A 23360-nucleotide genomic window follows, 5' to 3' on the forward strand; every position below is an offset into this window, starting at 1 on the left:
AATTGCAGCAATCGAGTGACCATGACAACAACAACCCTCGGGATCAGGCGAGACGACCCTGTCGACATCCCAACCATCCCCAGGCCACGTTTTCGCCCAGCCGGATGTGGCAATTGAATTCCGAAAGGTCTACATAAAATGTACACAATATTTATTCCCCACAAGGCGAATGTAAAAACGAGTTCAATTGTAAACCTATTTAACTTCTGAAAATGTCAACTGGCCCGATCCAGCTACTTGCAATCCTTCATGATTTCTCCTATGGCAAAGGGCAGTGTATTGGTCTTGATATAGTCCAGATGCCGCACCGCTTCAGTGAACTCGCCCATAGACAGAGGCGGCACCGGTTCGATGTCCTTGTATATTTTCGACTCGATCAGTATCAATTGAAAGTTAATCAGATCGACGGCTGACCTCATCTCGTCGACGTCGACATCGATTTTCTTGCTGCAATCATCAATCAGCTTCTTGGGAGGTGTGTCCGGGGCCTGTACAGCTGCCTCAATCTTCATTTTGTGCTCCTTCAGCAGCTTCTGCTTGCGTACCTTGAAAAGCTTCCGCACGATATAAAATAATGGCAATATGATTAGCAACAGCCCGTATATCGTTGACTGGCCGAAACATTCAAGCATGTTGGCTTACTTTTACAAAATAAATACAGCTGGCTGGTTAAAACCTACAAAAACTATTCCAACTATTCTTGACTGGAAGATCGACTGTTGATGCGTTGGGAAATAATTACACTAGCCTACTCAATCGGTTTCTATATAGTCAAATTTTTCGACTGAATCTTCCTTTAAAGCTGAATATGTTAGGCGCCAGGTAAACCTCGTAAATGCCAAGTTTGTTCAAGATTTCTTGAGAAACAAAACAGTTTCCAATAAGAAATTCCTACATACTATATACATATATTATATACAATCAATAAGCACATTTCAAAGTCTGCATAGGAAAGTACAGGAATACATTTTGGGCTAAGTAATGAGAATTCAATATGATATAAACGAATAACCCACCGGCTACACTTGTTTCCTTTTGACACAATTCTGGCTCCTCACATAACCCGTCGCCTGCCGCTTGCCGCTTGCCTTGGCTCCTGGCTCGCAGCCACTTGCCCCAGTCACTCGTTTCACAGTCAACCCCTTGCGCGACACGTAACCAAATCCCCGACCCATGTCCGGAACGCAAATAAACGATAAAAGCGCAGTCGTTGCGAATAACACTAACAATAAGTAGCGAGAGGCAACGGGCGAAAAACGACAGACGAGTGGCGAAAGCCGACAGACGATAGACGAGAGGTGAGAGGTGAGAGACGAGAGGCGACAGACGAGAGCCGAACGAACTGTCGCACTCGCTGACTTACTCACTTACTCGCTGTTGGGCCGGCTCGTCCGTCGTCTGCTCGTTGTTTGGTTCGACAAACGCGGGAGTTGCCTGGGCGCCCAGAATTGCCAGCAGCCCGAAATACAAAAATGCACAATGTGCGCAAAATGTGAGCGGCAAGGGATAACAGCGAGGGGGTGGAGAGCGGGCGAGAGAGAGTGAGAGAGCGTGAAAATGAGAGCAAACGTTTGAGTGTGAGCGAGTGGGCGAGTGGGCGAGAGAGCTAAAGTTGAAAGTTAAATTGATTTGAGCTGGGCCGAAGGGTTGGCCCTGTGGGTGCTTGTGGGTGGTTGACGCTGGCTTTGGGTGACTTTCAGCATGTGGCAGCCGCTGCTTAGCATGTTTCCTGCCATTAGACGTTGCCACGTGCGCAGTGAGAGAGCGAGCGTAGCGCACACACACACACTCACTCGCTGCTCTCTCTTTCACTCGCTCGCCCGCGTCCTCTCTAGCTCTGTGTTAGCTGAAAATGAGGCGCAAATTTTGTGGCAAGCAACAAAAAAAAAAAAAAAGGTTCAACAAATGGTTTGGCTCGCTACCAAAAACCGAAGCCGTAACCGAAACTCCGGCTCAGGCCGAAATCCCACTGCCCAAACACCACCCACTATTTAGTAATGACACAAAGTTGTAATGGGCTAGCTGTGCGTGGACCAGGTGGGGGGTTGGTAAGGGGGTGGACACTGGCTGTGTGCATAAAAACGTGTGGCATCATTTTTCAGGCTCGACTTTACTGTGTGCAGGGGGCGGGGGCGGGGTCGGTTCTGGGTGTTTTCTGGTTTTGGGCGCACAGCAATTCGGCACACAGGACACAGGACGATGCTGCCTGCCCACTCTCGGCTGGCTCTAGTGCTGTCTCTGTTGCACGCACGCAAACAATCGCTTCAAAAATTATGTCAACGAGCTCTGTTGATTTTCCATTTTGCCAGCCTTTTAGCCTTCTTCCTGCTGCCACTTCTTATTATTGTTGTTGTTGTTGTTTTTGTTTTCCGCTTTGTTTTTGTTGTTAATGCTGATGTTATTTGCCATTTGCTTTTGCTTTTGCTGTTGCTGCTGTTGTTGTTGTTAGCGCCGCCTGACGCTGGGTAATTACATTTTACAAAATTTGCTGTCAAGTAGTTAAGTTGGGTTAAGTCGAGCGCGCCGCGCTGTCGACGCCGCTGTCGACGTCGCAGCGACTGCGAAGCGACTGTGTTGTTGGTAATTTAATATTCGATTTTATAATTTTTATACGCTGACCTTTTTGCATTTGTGGCATTTTCTTTTTAATTATTTATGTGCGGTTCTGCAAGAGGGTTGTAGAAGAGGGGGCGGGGGCCTTGTTTTTGTTTTTTTTCTTTAAGCAGATTAAACGAAAATCGACATATTTAATTATGCAGACAGGTGCCTGTAATGCGGCATTGTACTGCCATGTTGGGCTAGCCCCAGCGGATGGCAGGACTTAAGAGTGGGCGCCAAAGGATTAAATGGCTGATCCTGCAAATTAATATGTACAGATGAATTTTCAAACATTTCAGATTAAGAAATTCATGCCACACAAAGGAACTAAAAGGAAACCAAGAAGCAGCAAAGGCTTAAGTACTCAGCGCTGGAAAAGTTGCATACATATCCCATATACCAGAATATATGTAATTCCGGAATAAATGAAAAGTTTCATATACTTTTTAACTGTCTGCCTGCCTGAGTGTGTGCTTGTGGGTGTGTGTGTGTGTATGTGTGTGTGTGTGTGTCGGGGAGTAGGAAAATTCAACAAAAATATTTTTAAAAGCTCAAGTCAGCAACACAGACATTAAGCTAAAAATTGCACTCGAGCACAAATGCGCGAAAGAGATGCAATAATAACGAGAGAATGAGACGAAAAAACAGACCAAAAAGGACAAAGAAAAACTTAAAAAGCAAAAATAAAGAAAATTATACAAAAAATCATAGAGCACTGACAAGCGTAGCATAAATACGAATTCCTTATGCTCTATATCAAACTCTTAAAATATATTATAAGTAATATATTATAATATTATTATAAGCTAATTATTATTAAATACTATTTGGAATATTAACTTATATCAATAGCAAGGCTTTGAAATATATTATTCTACTCAATAATAAATAAAGTATATTTTTGACTATTTGATGAGTTTACTAAGTTTATGGTTAAGCTGAACTGATATTCGGCTATGCCCGATGATCCTGTTGCGTAAGAGTATAGAAACTTTGAGAGCAAAAGACAAGCAACGAGACAAGCAGAAATAAAAATGAAAAGAAGGCAAAGAAGTAATAAAAGAAAAAGGAACGAAGAAAACTCTAGCGCAAAATGTTACGCTTGCATTTGAACACAGGCAAAGGTGTAGGGGCTGATGGAGGGGCTAGGGGGGAGAGCGTGGGGCAGCTGAGGTGATGTGCTATGCGGTGGGCGCTGTTGTATATGGGGTATATGGGGAATTGGTTTGGTGTTGGTATCTGCCAGTTTTAGAGCATGTGGCTCCAACAATGACAGCAGCGAGGCGAGTTGTTTTTGTCCTTGTTGTTGTTGTTGTTGTTGTAGTAGGTGATGCTGATGCAGCAACAGCCGGCGAAGGACGACAAAGATGAGAAGCAGGTGGGGCAGCCACGTTGGAGGGTATGGAGCAGCAGTACGATGAAGGCATTAAGCTGCTACACACACCCACACACACTCACACACACACACACGCACACTTACATTCACGCAGATGGCAGACATTATGGGCAGCAGAGGCGAAGGATGCGTTTGCCATGAAATACGCACACACAAACACATACACACTAGCACATGCGGCATACTTTTACACACACACACACACCCACACGCACACACACATAAAGAACTTGGCAAGAAACTTGCGCGGCTTTTCACAACGGGCGGCAACTGGAGGGGGCTCTGGGACGCTTGGCATATCCATGCCAAAGCGATAGAAGAAAAAGCCAGTTAGACAGACAGACAGACAGGCACACATACACACACACACACACACACACACACATGCCAGGACAAAATGGCAACATAACTGTAGTGAAAATGTCAAGAGAGAGAAAAGATATTAAAACGTATTTGACTTCTGCGAGTTTGCGGATGAAGCAGAGAAGGAGACGGGGCTGGAGACGGGGACGGAGATGGAGGACATGAGCAGGATGTGCGCCAGTGTGGCACAATGAAAAATATATAAAGAAGCCGCATACACACACACACACAACATATACAACACACCCGCACACACACACACACATGCAAACACAGCTTATGACAAAAATAATAAAAATGGCTCAAGAAACGAAGCAGCTGAAAAGCAAAACGAAAACAGCGCAAAAATATAAAGCAAAGTAAAATAAAAGTGTAGCAAAAAGCAAGCAAAAAAAAACGTACGAAATACAAGTATAAAAATGAATTTTAGATGACAGTCAAAGTGCCTGGGAGGGGGTGCAGTGGGTGGGCGGCGCTGTCTGCAGCGGGGGCGGTGCGGCGGTGCGGTCCGTAGGTTTGTCTTTGCAGTTAAGCAGACGAGTAAATGTTGTCCTTATTGTTGTTGCTGCCGCTGCCGCTGTCGTTGCCGCTCCTGACGAGGCTGTCGTGTCTGCTATTTTATGCCAAAGACGTCGCAAAAACTGTGCAACTGGGCGTTGGGCGGTGGGCGGGGCTGGGGCTGGGGCTGGGACAGCAGCATTGCACAGCAGCAGCAGCAGCAGAAAAAAGTGTAGAGAAGCGACAAAAAGTGGAAAGTTTTATGGGCAACAGCAGCAAAAATTGCAATATACCATAGCGAGGACTACGACGAGGACCCTCCTGACGTGGATTGGCCATGGGCGTTGGGTGCTCTTGTCTTGTGGGCAGCAGGCGTGCGGCGGGATTGGGCCGGGCCGGGCCCAGCCGGGTGAGGTGATGAGGTTGCTGATGTTCACGGCGTTGGCACTGCCGAGCCACTAACAACCAGACCAACAGAAGGAGCAGCAGCAGGAGCAGCAGAACGAATGGCAAAAAGACAGTGGCGTGCATAAGTCAAGTAAAGGGGAACTTAACTAAAACAAACTGTACTGAATAAACCTACAGCTGGCTTTGCTGTAAGTATCTTAGGCAAATTACTAATCCTTGGCTGATAATAATATATATATATATATATATATATATACTAGCTGGAATTACCCGGCTTTACCCGTGGTAAGTTTCTATCCGTATTATCTTTAGCTGTACTTCAATTAGAATAAGATCTATCAGGGAATTTTGGATGAACACATCTGGAAGAAACTTTCGTAAATAAAACCTGGGACAGTAACATGAATAATAACAACAATAGTAATAATAAAATAGCAATAATAATATCAATAGTGACAGCAAGAGAAAGCTGCATAATAGATTATGCCAAGGGCTTTTACAGGTCCTTTGACTACTCTCCATCAATACCCCAGGCCGAAACAAATGAGGCTTATTTAACACATGCAGCTAAGTGGAGCTCTAAATGGCATCCTTCTTGAAAAGTCGATTAGCCTGCGCCCATGACTTATGCTCTATATATACTCATATATATATATATATTGATACCAACAGCCAAGCCCCGCAGCCGCACATAAGCTCAGAGGCATGCACTGTGGCAAACACTTTGCCGTTGTCTCCTCGACAGCCGCCACCCACAAATTGCTTTGGCCAAGAAGAAGCAGAGAGAAAAAAGACAAAATGATTTCGTTTCTTGGCACGAGTTGGGTAAACTTCGACAATGCTGATGGGAAACGTTAGCAGAACAACTTACAAATTAAGGCTTAAATAAGATGCCGTCATCCCAACACCACGCTGCCAGTTCTCTGGGGAGCTGGCAACATATGTTTGTCAAAATCCCTCAATAAGTATATTTCCCAGCTCGAACAACAACAAAAAAGAATAAATAAAAGAAAAAAAAAACGAAATAGAATACAGCATAAAAATAAATCATACGCCTCATCAGCCCCAGGAACGGGCCAATACCGTAGCCATTACTCAGCCGCAGTCCCCCTCGCACATGGCCCCACCCGACCCGCAAAGCCGCCCAACCGCCCAACCACCTCGCGCCTGGCGCTAATAAATGCTTATCGAAGACGCATAAAGCGAGTAAATTCGCAGCCATTAAACGAGCATAAAACTCAATGCCCGCTCCGGCCCCAGCAACAACACGGAGGGGCCGACAAATCAAAGTACAAGCAAAACAGCCCCACGACCCACCCCATCCCCGCTCCCCGCCTGGCAGACTGCCCCGCAGCTACCGCTTTGACACTCCCTAAGGCCGCAAGAGCTGTGAAATAAAACCAGGCAAGAGCCGACAACGGCTACAATGAAACCCAAAGCGGCTCCCAGGCGATTTTAATGCGGGTTTGGCGTTTCGAACCGAACGCAGAGCACCCAAAACCATCGAAAGCCACCCAAGAGCCACCCAAAAACCACCCAAACCACCCAACGTTGACAGCATACAAAGTAACTTAAATCGAAACAATAAAGCGGCAACTTTGTGCGAGCAAAAATGCAAAAGGAGGAAAGCATAAAAAAGGGGCGACAGGCGGGCTGAGGACTGAGCAGCGCATAAAACTTGCCAAAGATGGCGAGAAAAAAGACAAAAAAAAATAACAGAAAAAAAAACCAAGGAAAACATGGAAAATGCGCAAATAAATGAATGAATAAAAGCGCACCAGCGCAGAGGTGGGGGACAAAGAGCAAAGAGCTCCACTCAGAAGCTGCCACAAAGAAATTACAAAATTTGAAAGAGGAGCAGGCCAAAGCGAATGGAACTCCAGAGGAGCAGTCAAGGATAACAGCTCGTTGGGGGAAAATATATATATATATATGTATACATATATATATTAATAAATCTTGGCTACTGAACGCCAACCAGATACTAGACACACGGCAGAGTGCTCGGGGGCGCCGCAAAGTGGCCGTGCAACATGGCGTATGCATAATATGCTAAAGCGCATGAAACAAAACGGCCAAAAAGGCCAAAGTAGCTACAAGTTTCAATTGTTAAAAAGCAGTTTTGGAATTGAGAACGGAAGTATACGAAGTTTAGCAAAACCCAAGTGAACCGAAATTATCTGACCCTCCCTGCTCAGCCTAAAATATTGGCTACATGGCATTGCAGAAGAAAGAGACTTCGCAGAATCCCATCCATCAATTTGCAATACTTGGTTCTTCATTAGATATAAGCTACAAATTAATAATTATAATAAAATACACGGCCAAAATTTGCATGCTAATTATGTTAATATTACGATGTTGTATGATAAGATGCTAAAATCCATTAGTAATAGGATATGAAAAAATAAGAGAAAAAACGTAGCGATTGGTTCGCTTAAACAAAAAAAATGTTGTTAATCTTTGAAAATATTATGGCAATATCTGTTAACTTCTGATATTGCGCTGGACATATTTTCAGTATTTTAATAACAACAATTTGTCAATATCAAAGTATTTCTGTGTATCTAAAAACAATTAAAAAGGGGTTGAAAATCAAAAGCTGACTTCATCAATTAGAACCATAAAATAGACCACTTGTACTTACAATTATACAATATTATTACGTAAACAATTTAGTATTCTATTTTGCTAAGAAGTTAATCTATTAAATCAATCAAATAAAACATAATTTAATGGCTTATTATTGTTTCATTTAAATATTTGGCAGCAAGTAACCCCGCTTCTTAACAACTAGGATACGGGTTTGTGTCACAGATTGGAGTATGTCTTGGCTTGGACGCAGACTAATAAGGCCAGGGCTGGTTAAGAGAGTAGCATTGATAACTTATAACAATATAATACAACATAATAATTAGATAAATCGCACGACTAACCTTAACTCACATTAACTACCAGTTAAATAGTTTACAACATTTCTTTAGAGCCAATCGCCTTTTCATTCAGCTTGTTGATTTCATTAGACGCAATTGACTGAAGCACACATAATTTCAATGAGCTTATCAAAGGCAATCGAATAAACCAATATAAATTTCGTCCATCTGTGACATTTTACGGTAAGTGCAAGAATTCTCGCTATTTCGAGTGCTACAAATAATTGGTCGAAATTCGAATCTAATTGAAGCTGAATAGAAGCACTTGAGTTTGAATTGAATTGGTGGGCATTGCATTGGCTCAATACCCATGCGCAATGACCACTAATCATAAGGATAACACCTAATCAACCGCAGAGCGGTTCAGCCGCATCATGTCCAGAAGGCCGCCCACAAAATCGAAACCGAGAGGTTTTCGGCCCAAATTAAATGAAACGTTGATAAGGCGCAAAAGGGCGCACTAAACGATTAAATCGAATGAGCGAACAAATGAGTAAGTGAGTGCGCGCCGAATGAATCGCCCTTCATTCATACTATATTCAATCCGCACCGCACACACACCCGCACACACCCGTCGCCAGTTGCACCCTCTCAGACCCCGCGTCGTGGACGTGCCCGACTGACTTTCGGCACAAGTGCGCAGCGATGGCGAAAAGTGAATTTTCCGCCGTGCGGTTGTCAGGCACGCAGCGAGAATGACACTGGTGGGCGGTTGGGTTGGGAGGGGGGCGTTGGCGGTGGTGCAGGAGGTGCAGCAGTGGGAAGGCAAACAAGTAAGAAATTGCTAGCTGAATAATTTCAACAGTGCGACGCAAACGGCAGCAGCAACGTTGACGTCAACGTCTACGCCGGCCGCATAGCTATCAAGCAAAGCAAGGCAGCTTGGCAGAGCGACTGCAAGAGTGTGAGTGTAGCCAAAGTCAGCTTAAAGCGCGACAGAGAAGGAGAGCGCGCAATCGAACCGAACGAGCGCAAGGCAAGGGCGGGGGCGAAGGTGAGGGCGAGGGCGAGGGCGCGGGCGAGCAGTCTGTGTTGGATTGAATGGCTGTCGTGCATTTGCTCGTTGGTTCGGCACTCGTGTTCGGTTTGAGTGCGAGGTTCGGTCAGGCAGACAATGTTTTTCACGTGCCATTGCATGTGCGCGCACACACACACGCACAGCAATTGGTGTGTGTATGTGTTTGTGTGTGCGCGTGAGAGAAACACGCGTGCTACTGCTGCTGAGCGCCTGATCTCCAGGCAGCGTGTTGCGTTCGTGTGTGACGTTCTGTGCGGCCAACTGATTGACGTTGACTGCGATGCCGGCGCCTCTGGCTTTTGCCTATTTGTTGCCACTCGATGCCAAAGTGAGCGATGAGCGCAGAGTGAGAGAGAAGCGAGTAATTGTTGTTGCTGTCCTGTTTGGCTCTCTGTTTGCTTAACTGGACTTGATTAGGTTTTCGAGGTTAGATACATTACGAATTATTCAGCGCACACACAGTGGGAGGCCGCGACACCCACCCACCCCCCAACCCCTTCGTCATGCCAGGGGCTAGCACTTGTGCCTTTGGTACGGCTCCTGCGAGGGCTGCTTATCGAATTGCTGACCAGAAATTCTTTGATTGTGTTGTAATTGTGTTATCCTTGTTGAAACGCCGGCTGTGGCAGACACTGCCACTGCCACTGCCATGGCTGGCACGGCTGCCGCTGTGGCACGTAGCACATAATTGTTACTATTAATATTTCATTGGGTGGTTGCTTCGGGACATTTATGGACTGTTTTTCCTTGCCTTTTTGGCTCGTCGTCAGGGGCAGGGGGTGTGTGTTTAATTAATCGACTTGCTGGCTCTGAGTGCCAAATGTTCTTATTGTTTTTGCTGGCTAGTCAAAATATTTGACTTGTAGATGTGCCTCTAATTGAGTCCAGCCCCCGTCGACTCCACCAGCAGCCGCAGCAGCAGCAGCCTTGTCAATGAGTGTAAAAGTTTTTCCCGGCCAACTGTTGTTGTTCTTGTTGTATTTCCCGCTCATGTTGTTGCCCTGTCTGGCGCTGCTTTTGCCCATCTGGCGTTAACTTCACGAAAATGATGTAAACCTAATTAAATTTCCAATAGCAAATGACGCTCGCTCCGCCCACCAATCCAAGATTAGCTAAAGAAACTTTGACGATGGCACAGATAATTGCGGGATTGCGTCATGCAATTTTCCATTTACCGAGAATATTCTCAAATCTATCGAGTTTCTGCTATATTGTTGAATTATGTACTTGGCTACAGGCAAGTGGAGGGCTCCGTGGTATATAAAACGCGTGACTGAACTTGAAAAAATGTACTTAATTGGCTGGGATGTGATTCTAGGAATAATTATAATCATTATGTTTCGACCTTTCCTTTTAAGGGACATTTATTGGGACGTGGGTTAATTAACTTATTTATAATTGCAAATATTCTTTCTTGAGAGCAGTGATTATATATTATAGAGATCTGTTTTTGAATCCCTGTCTGACCGATGAAAGCTGTATTTGTTTCGGGCTAGTCTATGGTTATGAGGGTATTAAAAAAGTTATATATTTATGTAGTTTGCTTCTACACATATCCCATAATTATAATAATATAATAGTTTTTATATTTATAGATTGCCGAACTAATAACAATAGTCACACAGAAAGTGGGATCTACTCTGCTCGCTTTAAACTTTTTCATTCATGCTTGTAATTCTCAGCATGTTAAGGCTGACAGAACAGGAAGGTTCTTGACATAGCTAGACAGCTTTTGAATACATTATATATTTTAAACAATAACCAACATGGACCTGCTAAATGTGAGTAAATTTTTAGTATATAAAACTAAAACTAGTGATCAAGGTGCACAGCTGCTGTCAACAAGGATTCACGGGAATGAAAATCAGTAACCAACAGAGCGAACGATAATTATCGAAATGACAAACGAAGGGGACAATTGCCACTCCTGTCGACACACACACGCACACACACACCCACACATACGCAGAAGACAAAGATGCTGGGTCATCGTCGACTGTCGACGGTCGTTATCCTCATTGTCAATATCGAGAAATTTTTACACCCACACACACTCACACACGCACGTAAGCGCAAATTGAATTATCCCCAACAAATAGAGCCTGGTAGCGTGGGTGTGTGTGTCCGCCCCAGTTAATGTTGTTGTTGATGTTCATGTTGTTGTTGTTGTTGTTGTTTCTGATGTTGTTGGTGTCAATTGGGTGTCTGTGCGTTGGCATGTTGTGCTTTCTGTTGTCTTGGATTGTCTTGTGCTGTGCTGTGCCGTACTGTGTGTATCTGCGAAACGTCAAAGTATCTTAATTAAATTTCATCCCTTAGCCAAAACGTAAAAATGTACAGCAATTTCACGTTGCTCGACTGACTAATAGACAATTTACGCCCACACAGCGGCAGCAACTGCAACAACAGCAACAACAACAACGGCAACAACGGCAACAAACTAGAAGTCAAGACACGACACAATACGAAACGTTGAATGAACTGTGCGACAAGGACACTCCCCACAAATGTCGGAGTCCGTAGCCCCCTAACCATAACCCTAACCCATTGCCCAGAGACATGAGTGCACGAAATACAATTTCACAAACAGCTACAACAAATCCAAACACAAACACACGCACATGCCGTTTAGCAACACTGCCACTGCCGCTGACGCTGCCACTGCTGCTGGGCAGTGTGGGGCAATGCCAGCCAACACTGGCAGTCAACTGTTATACCATTAAATAAAGTTGGCAACACTTAATGCACAGCGACAACAAAACCAACAAATGCAAGGGCAACAGCAAAGGCAAGGGCAAAGGGTGTGTGGTGTGTGGACTGTGGAGTGTTGCTTCAGTTGCTTGGGGTCGGGTCTAAAGCGTTTACCGATTTGTTGCTAATATAAAGCAGGCAGCCAAACGGAGCCTTCACTTTGAGCTCTGACATGAAACTTTAGCATAAACTAGAAAATATGTAATGCAACAACAACAACAACAACAAGCACTGTGGCACAAAAGTTTGGATTAAATGCGTTTATACGGTTGCCTTTATTGCAACAACAAACTAAAAAAAATTGAAACATAAACTTTTATGTAAGTTTCCTGGCAATAAGCTGAGAGATTTTAAATAAATATGAAGGCAAAATATGTGGCAAAATTTAATGTATATAAAAATGTATGTAAACTAATATATTTAAGGATTAGTATATATATACGATTATGTAGCAGCTTAAAAGAAAGTGGCAACTCTAGTAGATAAGTGGCAACTCTATAAAATAGCTTTCCTCTAATTACATCACGTGTTTTCAGGGTATTTGATCTTTATAGAGAGTTTCATAATTTTGGCACAAGCCGTGTAACACATACATAGATGATATAGATATAGAAGATATACATTTGTATATATATATTCTTGATCAGTATCAACAGTCGAGTACAAACAAGTCCCGCAGTCTTGAATCATATTCATATCATCATATTTCTTTTGAAAACGGAATCGGACGGATTGAACCCCTATATAATAAAGTTAAAAGTCAGTTCAAAATAAACTTGTTTTATGGAAAACTTGTTTGTTTCCCATTATATCTTGACTCAACTTCTCATTTATGCGTATTAGCGCACTTCACATATACAAACAATAGCTTACAAATATCGGGCAGAAGGATCGATCAAAAATTAATTTATTGTTTGGAGCCTTTCTGTTTTCAAGTCTTAAGAGTTTTACAATAATCCTAACAAGCGGAAACCCCGTATTAGTTATATAGATATATTATATGGCTCCTATAAAAACAATCTGTAGGGAATGAAACCTTCCAATATAGGGATTTTTCCAAAGATCTCCATAATTTCAATATATAAAGCAGATTTAATAAGCTATATTTTTTATAAGGAGCTGCCACCTAGCAAAAAGATCAGCAAAATTGCAAAAAGTGTCGTATAAACGAAATTATATTGCTGCATGTGTATGATATGTGTGTAAGCTGTGTGAGTGTGTGTTTGGTGTTGTGTGTATTAGCTGTTTGTTTGTGTGTGTGCGTTTGTTAGCCATTTGTTTTTGTCGCTTGCCTCGGGCATTCGTATAAACATGCCACGTTAGGCGACGTGCCAAGTTTCATGTGCAACTTCGTCCCCTAAACAACAAGCCACCCACTCCACCCACTCCATCCAGCCCACCCAACAACCAATCCACCCACACCACCAATCCTCCGGTTCTATCCAACAATTTACTACATATGCAGCGACAACAAAGCGCATGAATTTGTTGCCAGTTTGTGCCACCCGCAGCTGCGATAGCCACTGCACCACCTCATAATACCCACCCATACACACACACACCCCCCACCCCTTCCCACTCTTCGTCCCACACACACACACATACAAGAGTGCATGTCGCCGACTGTCCATGCACCGCAATTTGCGCGCAACAGCAACAGCAACAAAAGCAGCAGCAAACAGCAACTGTTGGGCGACGCGTGATATCCTTTACACAGACACACGACACGCCCACCACCCCAACGCCCCACCGCCTACATTTATCCCACCCGCGCACAGTTTTGCTTATCCATAGGAAGCCGGCACTCACAGCTACCGTTCCGAATTGAATTAAACTCAAACTTTTACCAATTTACAAAAGCAACAGCAGGCAAAAGCAAAGAAAGTCTAACATCGCCAGCAGGGGGAAGGTGCGGGGGGAGGCACGCGGATGTTGCTGGGTGGGGCAGAGGGGTGGTAAGTAGTATGCACCAAGCCAAGGAGCATAAATGACGGTAAGGAATGCTGGCAAAGTTTTTACCCAAAGCCAAGTCGAAGCTTATTTTCTGGTACGCCTTTTGCCTTTTTGTTCTTTTGCCCATTTTCATTTTGCGTCGAGACTTTTCTTGAGCCACGCCCCCCCCCCCCCCCCCCCCCCCCTCCAACTTCACAAGCACCCATCAACCGCACCATCGCATAGATGTGCTGCACGCTCCACTATTTTTTACATTTTTCTTTTTCTTTTTTTGCATTTTTCTTTTATTTCTGTACCCTAGGAACAGGGTAAGTGGGTAAAAGCGGTTGTGATGGTCCTGTGTAATGCTTGGACCCTTGAAGTATATATTCTCGATCAGAACGACTCGCCGAGTCAATATAGTCAACTCTTATTCATAAGCACCGATGTTCTTCACGAATGCATTTCTCATACAGAAATTGTGGCTGAGGGAAAAAAGAAGCAAAGCTGCGAACACATCTACATGCTGAGCTTTAGGTAGCTAGTCGAGCACTCCCGACTAGTGCATTCTTACTTGTTTTTATTTGTGTTTTTTTCTTTTCTGTTTTCGTTGTATTTTTGTATTTTTCCTCCTGCTGAAACACAATCTGCCCCGTAAAAGAGCTTAAACCCTGTCAAGCCACCCATTAAGAGCCAGGCGCACATTTTGCGTGTTGGCATACCAACACACAAGGACACACACACACACACACACACAGAGAGACACACAGCTATGCATAGCTGTAGCTGGATCCTTGCAAAGGACAACTATGACCGAGCTTTGGCCGCCTGGGACGCACAGACATGGCTAAGTTGTTTGTAGTTGCTGTTGCTGTTGCTGTTGGGGATTGTTGCTTTTTTCGGTTACTTTTGTTGGTTTTGTGCTGTTGTTGTTGTTGTTGTTGCTGCTGCTGGAAATTATAGCATGTCCTTTCGACTAGCATTGCTATGGCTTTTGGCCACAGAACTGGGTGGGCTAGATGGCCACAGGCGAAGGCGTCATGCGGCAGTAGGTGGAGCAAATTGTTGTTGGCTCGCTTGCGCTTTGACTTGGCCTGGCTGCGGCTCTGTCTGTGGCCCTGTCCTGGACCCTGGCCGAAACGAGTCGCCTTGATGCCGACTGTGGCACAATGTTTGTCATCTGCTGAAATCTAATCGAATCGAGCAGCCAAAAAGCGTACAATTTGCGCAAATTTAGTAGCAAACAGAGAAAGAGAGACGTAGATATTGAAATTAAATGAAATGGCGATGGAAACCACGAAAATGTTGGCGAATGTTGTTGAGTTGGGATGAGACCAGATGAGATGAGATGAGATGAGTGAATAAGATGTGATAAACATAAGAAGATGACAGATGATGGAATGTGCGTTGCCTAATGCTAAGCCGAAGCAAAGAACTTGATTGATAAACGGCTTGTTATTGGGTAAGAAAAATACTTCTGTTCAGAGCAGTTGTGAGGAGCATAATCAAAAATGAGGGAAAATAATGGATAATAATCATTAAGACCAAAAAAAACATTAGTGAAATAATTAGAAAATAATCTTAGCTCATTACATATTGCAAAATCATATTCAGCAAAGGCTGCAAATAGGTTTTGAACTGGTAAGCCGATTCAAGCTCGCAGTTCCAAGTTATGTTTTACCATGAAGCGAACCTTTAACTGAACCATTTGTAAATCAATCGTAAAAATATACGATATTTATCTTTTGAGGGAGTCCCAGCATAGATAACATGTTTTAGATAAGAGATCGACGTAGAGCTCAATTGTAGCATATGGAAATATGTACTGTTTGCAATACTTGAAGCATAAATTCAATTGCTTGAATCAAAACGATAACTTAAGTTCATGAATGTGGAAAAATCCGAACCTAAACTTGATTAAAACCGTGAACGGCAGCTTCTACATTTATTTTTGGTAAGCACTACCATATTTAATTGCTATACACTGATGAATAAACATAACTCATAAGTTATTGAAGTAATAAAATAAATATTAATACAATAAATGAATACGATTAAGCACAAGTTTGACGCTTAAACGACTTCTCTGTGCACTCATCGGCTATTTTTTAGCTCTAGTAGATCTAGATAGAGGAGTGTGGATTGAAGCATAATGCGCTGTCGTAATCAGCATTCTATCGACTGGCCAAAAATTAAATATACAAACAAGCGGCGATGAGTGGCACTCGGCTATCATCCACAAATGTTTTCCCCCAAAAGCATTTCCACTCACACACAGACACACACACACACAAAAAACGACATATATATATTTATATATATAATTTTCCAAGCATTTTGCTCACACTGCGCAACACCGCAAATGCCCAACTGGGTGGTCATCATTCTCGGCGACCAGGTCAGAGTCGGACCGTCAGTGGGGACAGCCAGACGGGCGGACAGACAGACAGACAGAAGAGACGGACAGAAGGACACAGAAAAAGTAGCTAAAACGAAAAGTTAATAGAGAAAGCAGAAGCGACAGCAACAGAATGTCGGGCCAAGGCAATGCCAACTATGGATGGAAATGTGCCAGAGTATGGGGCTCTGTTGGCAGCAGCCAAATGGACAGACGAGCAGACAGTCAAGGCGAAAACTCACAAAAAGGTCGTATACACAAATACACTGATATAAAGCAGGACAACGGACATGGGACGTTGGATGTTGGACGACGGTCAGCCCCAAAGTTGAAAATGTACAAACAAATCGAGCAGACATGCGAGCAGTAACTGGGGTGGGCCGCTGCGGAGGGGTGTGCCGGGTAGGGGGGAGAGTCGCGTGTTGGGCAGTCGACGAGGACTTTGACGACGACAGACATCGAGAGCAACAAACAAACAAATAGACAAACAGACGTTGACCCAAAAGTTGAAGTGCAGATCTAAAAGCACCAACAGACAAACCAACCACCAGCCATGCCCCGAACCCATAACCCCAGACGCCACCCCCCCCCCCTCCCCTCCTCTTCACACTTCTCCCCCCTTGCCATTCAGGCCACAATTTGCCTGGCAAGTCCAAAAAGTTTGATTTAAGCTGTGGAACTTTTTGGGTGCGCTACTCGAGTATATCACGCATACGCACTGTGGCCATGATAGCTGCGAGTGCCTGTGTGTGTGTGTGTGTGTGTGTGTGTGTGTGTGTGTGGCTACGTATTTGTTGAATTTAAACATTTTCCCAACTTTGGGCTGCTGCTAGCAAAAGCCAAAAGTTTTACCCAACAGCAACAGCAACAACAACAACAACAACAACAACAAAACTTGGCCTCAAAAAATAAAAAGAGTTTATTGCTGTCGGACCCGACATGGCAAGAGTTGGTTAGGGTGGGTACAGGGGGGGGGTGTGTGTGTGTGTGTGTGTGTGTGTGTGTGTGTGTGTGTGTGTGTGTGTGCTTGTGCAGCCATTGCCGCTGGCAGCATAATATTTTCTGCTAACGCAGTCACTTTTCATAAACTTTCACAAGCACAACAACAACCACAACAACAATGAAAACTCAAACAACAGCAACAACTTGTAGAAATGTTTGAAAAAGGCAGCCAGCAAAAAGGATTATAGAAAATTGCCAGCAATATGAGCAGAAAGTGTGGGCGGGCGGGCAGCAGAGAGTTGGGGGGAGTTGTTAGACGTGGCGGGACAAGAGCTGGGCGGGTTGTGGGTTGTACGGGTGGGCGGCAGCTTTAAGGGACGCTCGTCTGCTCTGCGCATATTGTCAACGAGCAGCAGAACGAAAACGACAACGCATCAACGTCCTCGTCATTGTTATTACAGCCCTATGGCACACCCAAGCAGCTCACTCACACACCTACACACACCCACACACACACACTCAAAGAGAGAGACACACGCACACATATAGACACATACAGGATACCGACACCCACACCCAGGCACATGCCTAAAAGCCGTCAACACAATGTTTTCCTTGTAGCTGAGAAGCGCTGCCAACAATGCTGCACAGTGGGCAAAAAACTAGTTCTTGGCAATTGTTTTAATTGAACAAAGACTTAAAAAATCCTGGGCAGAAGCAGCCACATGAATTTTAAGTATTCAAATGTGTTAACACTTGTATCTATTATAATTTATATTTATAAAGAAAATAGTCATTTGTGCAATAGAAATTAAAGTAAATAAATTTGTATACTTCTTTTTCTACACACATTTGACAGTATTAAAATTACCAAATACCCAAAAGAAAATCATTTGTGTCCTATGCATATGCATTTTCATGCATTTCGACCACTGTGCGTTGACAGCGAAGGTCGTTTAGCGTTGATGACTTGACGGCATCTGACAGAGACGCGAAGAGCGAGAGATTCAATGAGGGGGTTAGAGGCGGCGGCTGAAGCAGATTATGCCCTACGGACGCAGGCTGGGTGAGTGATAAAAGTGGGTGGCTTGGGTGGGTGGTGGGGTGGTCTGTGGGTCGACCGCGCGTCGACTAGCGACGGAAATTTTCAGGTTTTGATTGTGTAGTCATGTCAAAATAATAGTCAACTTACATGCCACAACCGAGTTGGCCAACCCCCAAAATGAAAAGCTCGTATTACGCGAGCGCAAAGGATGACGAAGCTGCCGTTGCCGCTGCTGCTGCTGCTAAGTGGCTGGAACTCGTGAGTTCCTGTAAGTTCCTGTGAGTTCCTGTGGTTTCCTGCTCATTGCTTGTTTTTTTATTTTGCCTTCTTCTTTTTGTTATAAGCACTTCCACCCAACGTATCAGCGCGCCTCATTTGCATGGCGTGTGGTACAAAATGAATTTGCGCATATTTGGCATATTATTTTACAGTTGGGGCAATATGCAGCCAAAGGACAAGCACTTGACAAGCTGCTGCGTTTTTGACGGGTAGCTTAAAACAGTATTGTATATATATATATGTATATGTGTGTGTATGTGCTGCATATGTGCACAGATCTCGAGAGCACAAACCCAGCCCTGCTATTGTCATCCGCATTGCAACCCCTGGCTGGGCTGCCTCCTGCCCCTCGCGCTTTGCAACTCATGGCACATCCCTCAGTCGGCCCAATCGCTTCCATTGTATTTTCTTTTGTCATTGTGCCTTTTTTTTATTTTTGTACGATTTTTCCTTTTTGTATTTGTATAATTTTTTCTGTCGCCTTCCCGTACCCCTGCATAATATGCCGCCACCTTACAGTGGGCAACACACAGCGAAAAGCGAATGCCCATTGTTTGCCCGACTCTGTTTTATTCTCCTGCAACTCGGTGTCGCGTCTTTTATGTTTCATTGGTGTTTTCTACTCTCGTTTCGGGTATATTCATTTAGTAGGGTAACAACTCTCATTCCAGATAAACATATATTCTCTCGATCGAACAACAAGCGAGTGCATATAGATATGTCCTTTCTGTTTTCAAACTATATTATAGAAACAATCGGTGGGTAATAGAGTTTATATAAGCCACATGTCTTGCAGGGTATTTGGACTTCGGTGTGCCGTAGATAGCCACTCATTCTTGTTTCTTTATGCGCTGCTGTAACTTTTGGCCAGCATCAACCTCCTCCCGCTACCCAGCCGCACACTTTGCCTCCTCTTGCTCCTACTCCTCCTCACTTGCCTCCTCTCCCCCACCGCCCCCCTTCACGTCATCATCTTCATCTTCAGCGTCGACGTCGGCGTCTGAGCCTGCAATCCGTGCGTCCTCTGCCTGCCATTTTTATTGTTCTTTGCACAGAACTTCATTTTAGCCCACTTTTTGGGTGGTTTATTTTTATGGCTCCATATCGTGCCCGCACCGCCCTTCACTCGGCATTTGGTGTCTCTCACGAGTCGTTGAGTTCTTGTGCTATTTGCTGGGCTCACACCCACCACAAAAGGATCGCCTGGCCGCATCCTGGTTCTTTTTGGACTCCCGTTTTTGTTCTTTCTCCTTCTCTTTGGCGTTGACTTTGATGAGATTTTTTGAGGTTAATCCCTTGTAGTGCCAGGACCAAACGCGTCAAGTCCAAGTTCTTGCCGTGGCTTTGTCTGCACGTACTATGTGCGTGTCTGCGTCTCTCTGTGTGTGTGTGTGTGTGTGCTTGTGTATGTGTGCTGGGGTGATTATTCTTGGCGTGGAGTGGAAAATTAGTAAATGTTGGAAACGCAGCGATTGTTCTTCTTCTCTCCTGTCAAGGAGCCGGCTGCCGAGCTTGACTGGACAATGGTGCGGGCTGAAGGGCTGTACGGTCAATGGGCGTGGCACGTGCGCCTTTTTTACCGTTTACCGTTCGCATTTGCTTTTCTTTGTTGTTGGATTGTACGAAAATTAATTTTGTTAGCTACCAACTGCTGCCGATGTCAAGACCTGGCGCCGTGGCAAGGTCCTTGTTAATGGACGCTGCATTTGAGTCGTTTCACGGGGACTTTACTGTGGCAGCCAGAGCGACCGGAAGTGACACCTTAAGCGACAAAGCAGCGACAGAAACCAAAAATTGTTGAATGCTCTGCTCAAAAGTTTGGTGCAGGGTGTATTATCATACCCTGTAACCAATGAGCAGCTTTAAAATGGGTATATTGGACTTTCGCAAATGTATGTAACAGGCAGAAGAAGATACATCCGAGCCGAGTACAGTGCCTGTACTATAAACAGACTCAGAATGTTTCACCTTTTTCGCCTAACAGAAAGCTGTTCGACTACATCTAACTGCAGCTAATTAAAGAGTATCTTCTAGTCTATCTTCTCAGTTGTGTTTTTTTCTCCATCAAAAGTTCAGTGAGTGTGTCCTTGTGAGTGCCGCATTACATCATACAAAAGTAATCAGCAATAAAAAATGTTGCGACCCACATTCAAAAGGAGTTTTCAAGCGTTCTCAGGAGCTGCATTTCGTGGGGAAAACTTTAACAGATTATAAAATAAAAACGACGAGGGGTAGACAAGGGTTCACTGGGTTCAGCTCCTCCATTGAGTTGCACCGAAGCAGAAGACCAGCGGAACTAATGCAGTTTTTCATTCTAAAGTCCTTAGCGGGCCAGACCCTTGAGTTAGCTCGTGTTACGCTGCGTATGCTTAATATGCGACTACCCACACAGTCAGCTTGATATTTATGACACAGACTCGCAGCTCACACCCACACAGACATTAAATGCCAGATATCCTTTTAACACTTAAAGCGGTGAAAATATTAAAAACAAAAACCACAAAGCCAACAACAACAAAAGCAACAACAACAACAGCGCACAACATTTTTATTGATAAACGCGCAGACATGCCAGCACGCGCACACATACTACACAAGCGGGGGCGTGGCATGTGTGTGCGGGTGTGTGTGTGTTTGTTTGTTGGTCGTGTCCATGTCGAACCACAGCGCAGCTCAGCACAAGTGTATAAAATTATGAAACAGCTCGCACCGTTCGCGTGGCGTCCCTTCTCGCCAAAACTTTCCACATCCACACCTAAGCCCCACACTCAACCCCGCTCGACACAGCACATATCATTGTGGGGCTAACTGCTGCACAGTGGTGCGCAATCAAATGTTCCTGATTATATATGTATATATATTTTATTCTAATATTTATTATTATCACAATAATTAAATTTCTTCCCAACTTAAGGCTATTCTTTAAGCTTTTATTTAAATTTGTGCTACCAACTTTTCGTATATATTGTCCCACTGTGCTCACTCATGTTCGTCCTTGCTCTGGCCCCCACACTACACATAGAGTACACACACACACACACACACACAGACACACAATTGCGCTTGTGCTGGGTGTGCGGTGCCTTCTGACATGGTTCCGGCTTGTTTGTTTGGTTTATTTTATGACCATAACCGAACACCCGCAGACCCTACCAACCACCCAACCACCCAACCACCCAGCCGCCCAACCAAGCGCCCAACCGTCGGGCAACCAAACGGCCGACCAAAGCTGTCTGAGAGTCCAAACTATAATACACAGCCGTGCCTACTATGCAACATGGAGGCCCAAGAGTTGCTGCAGGCGCTTTGAGTATTCAAGTGTATGTAAGTGTGTGTGTTTGTTTGTGTGTGTGAGTATCTGTTTGCTCGTGTGTTTCGCAGTGTGTCTGCGTTAGTTTAGTAGCTTTTGCCGCCTGTTTGACTCGGCTGAAATTTCAGCGCTCCACTGTGCGAGGTTGTTGCTGTTCTGTGTGCATTTGCCACGCATATAAATTGCGTTGCTGTTACTGTGTCCAAGTGAGTGTGTGTGTGTGTGTCTGTGTTAGCATGTGTGTGTGTGTAGCTACGCTTAGCCCGTTGCTGTGCCGTTTTGTAAGCCAAAACCGGCTTAAATGCCATTTGTATGCATTGAATGTTGCATGTGGCAGGGAGTTACCAGCTAGGACGAGACGACGCACCGAGTTGCCACAGCCCATGTGGCACAGTGGCCATGATGGGCTAAACTATGGCATCTAGTCGCAGCATTTCTCTTTCTCCTCTCTCTTTTTAGCCCTCTCTCTCTCTCTGTATGTCTGTTATATTTGATTTTTTGGTTTAAAACTCTGTGCCACAATCCTATTTTTGATGGCAACTAAAATATGTTGCATATTATTTTCCATTTTGCATTTGCATATCCCTTTTATTTCAATTCATTTCAAATTTATTTTTTATACGCAACTCCACAACATGCCAAAAGTTGCGCTATGTGTGCATACATTCTCTTTTATTTTTTGTGTACTCGTTCATGTTTTCTGTTTTTCCATTTTCCACACTTTTTTCCGTGTGGCAGTGTATGTGTGTATGTGTGCATGCAGGACATGTGGCATGGGTCATGGGCTGCAGCGACTGCAATGACCCAACAGTTGACCTCTCCTCGCATTCAACCCTGCTGCATTATTCTCGCAGTTTAGTTTATATTTTTACCAACTTGACATGTAAATACAGCATATACTCACAAACACTCACACATGGTTGAATACAATTGAAAATATTTACTCAACTACACAATGAATAAAATTGGAAAACACATAAATTTTCACATGTTTTTAAAACCAAAAAAAAAAAAAAGCCAAATTTAGTTAATAGATTGAGCAGCTAATCCCTGGGACATGGTGGCTCGGTGCACATCTTATCGGCAACGAATGCAAGGCAGATGAGAAGAATGAAGGCTTTTAGCTGCATCTTGTTTGTAGATTGGGCTCCTATTGATCTTTTCTCAGTCTCCGAGCTTCTTTTATATGCAGAAAAACGTTCGTGGCGTTACAAAAGTTCTAATTTGCTTTACTAATCGAAATATTCCCATTATAGCATGCAACGATTACGTGTTCTTATAGAGAAGAGAGAGAAGCCCGAACTAAAAATTCCAAAATTTCTTGTAACCTTGAGCCGAGCCAGTTGCTCTTGAACTTAGCCCAATCGTTAAGCTCATTGATTCGAATCGAAAACCGAAGAATGTTATTTCTAGGTTCGAAACCCTTTTCTCTGCTTCCTAGTCTTAGGTAACACTCGTTGAGTGTGACCAATTATGGTCTTTAATTAAC

At 44.1% G+C, this 23360-nt stretch overlaps 1 long non-coding RNA gene across 3 annotated transcripts in view; it reads right to left on the reverse strand.

The window, feature by feature from the left end:
* LOC115769707 overlaps positions 1 to 23360 on the reverse strand; it is a 193849-nt gene that overhangs the window by 98230 nt on the left and 72259 nt on the right. The gene's annotated exons all lie outside the window — the stretch shown is intronic.

This window comes from Drosophila novamexicana, unplaced genomic scaffold (assembly GCF_003285875.2).
Source record: "Drosophila novamexicana strain 15010-1031.04,08,12 unplaced genomic scaffold, DnovRS2.1 tig00004554-arrow-pilon, whole genome shotgun sequence".
Taxonomy (NCBI): Eukaryota; Metazoa; Arthropoda; class Insecta; order Diptera; family Drosophilidae; genus Drosophila; species Drosophila novamexicana.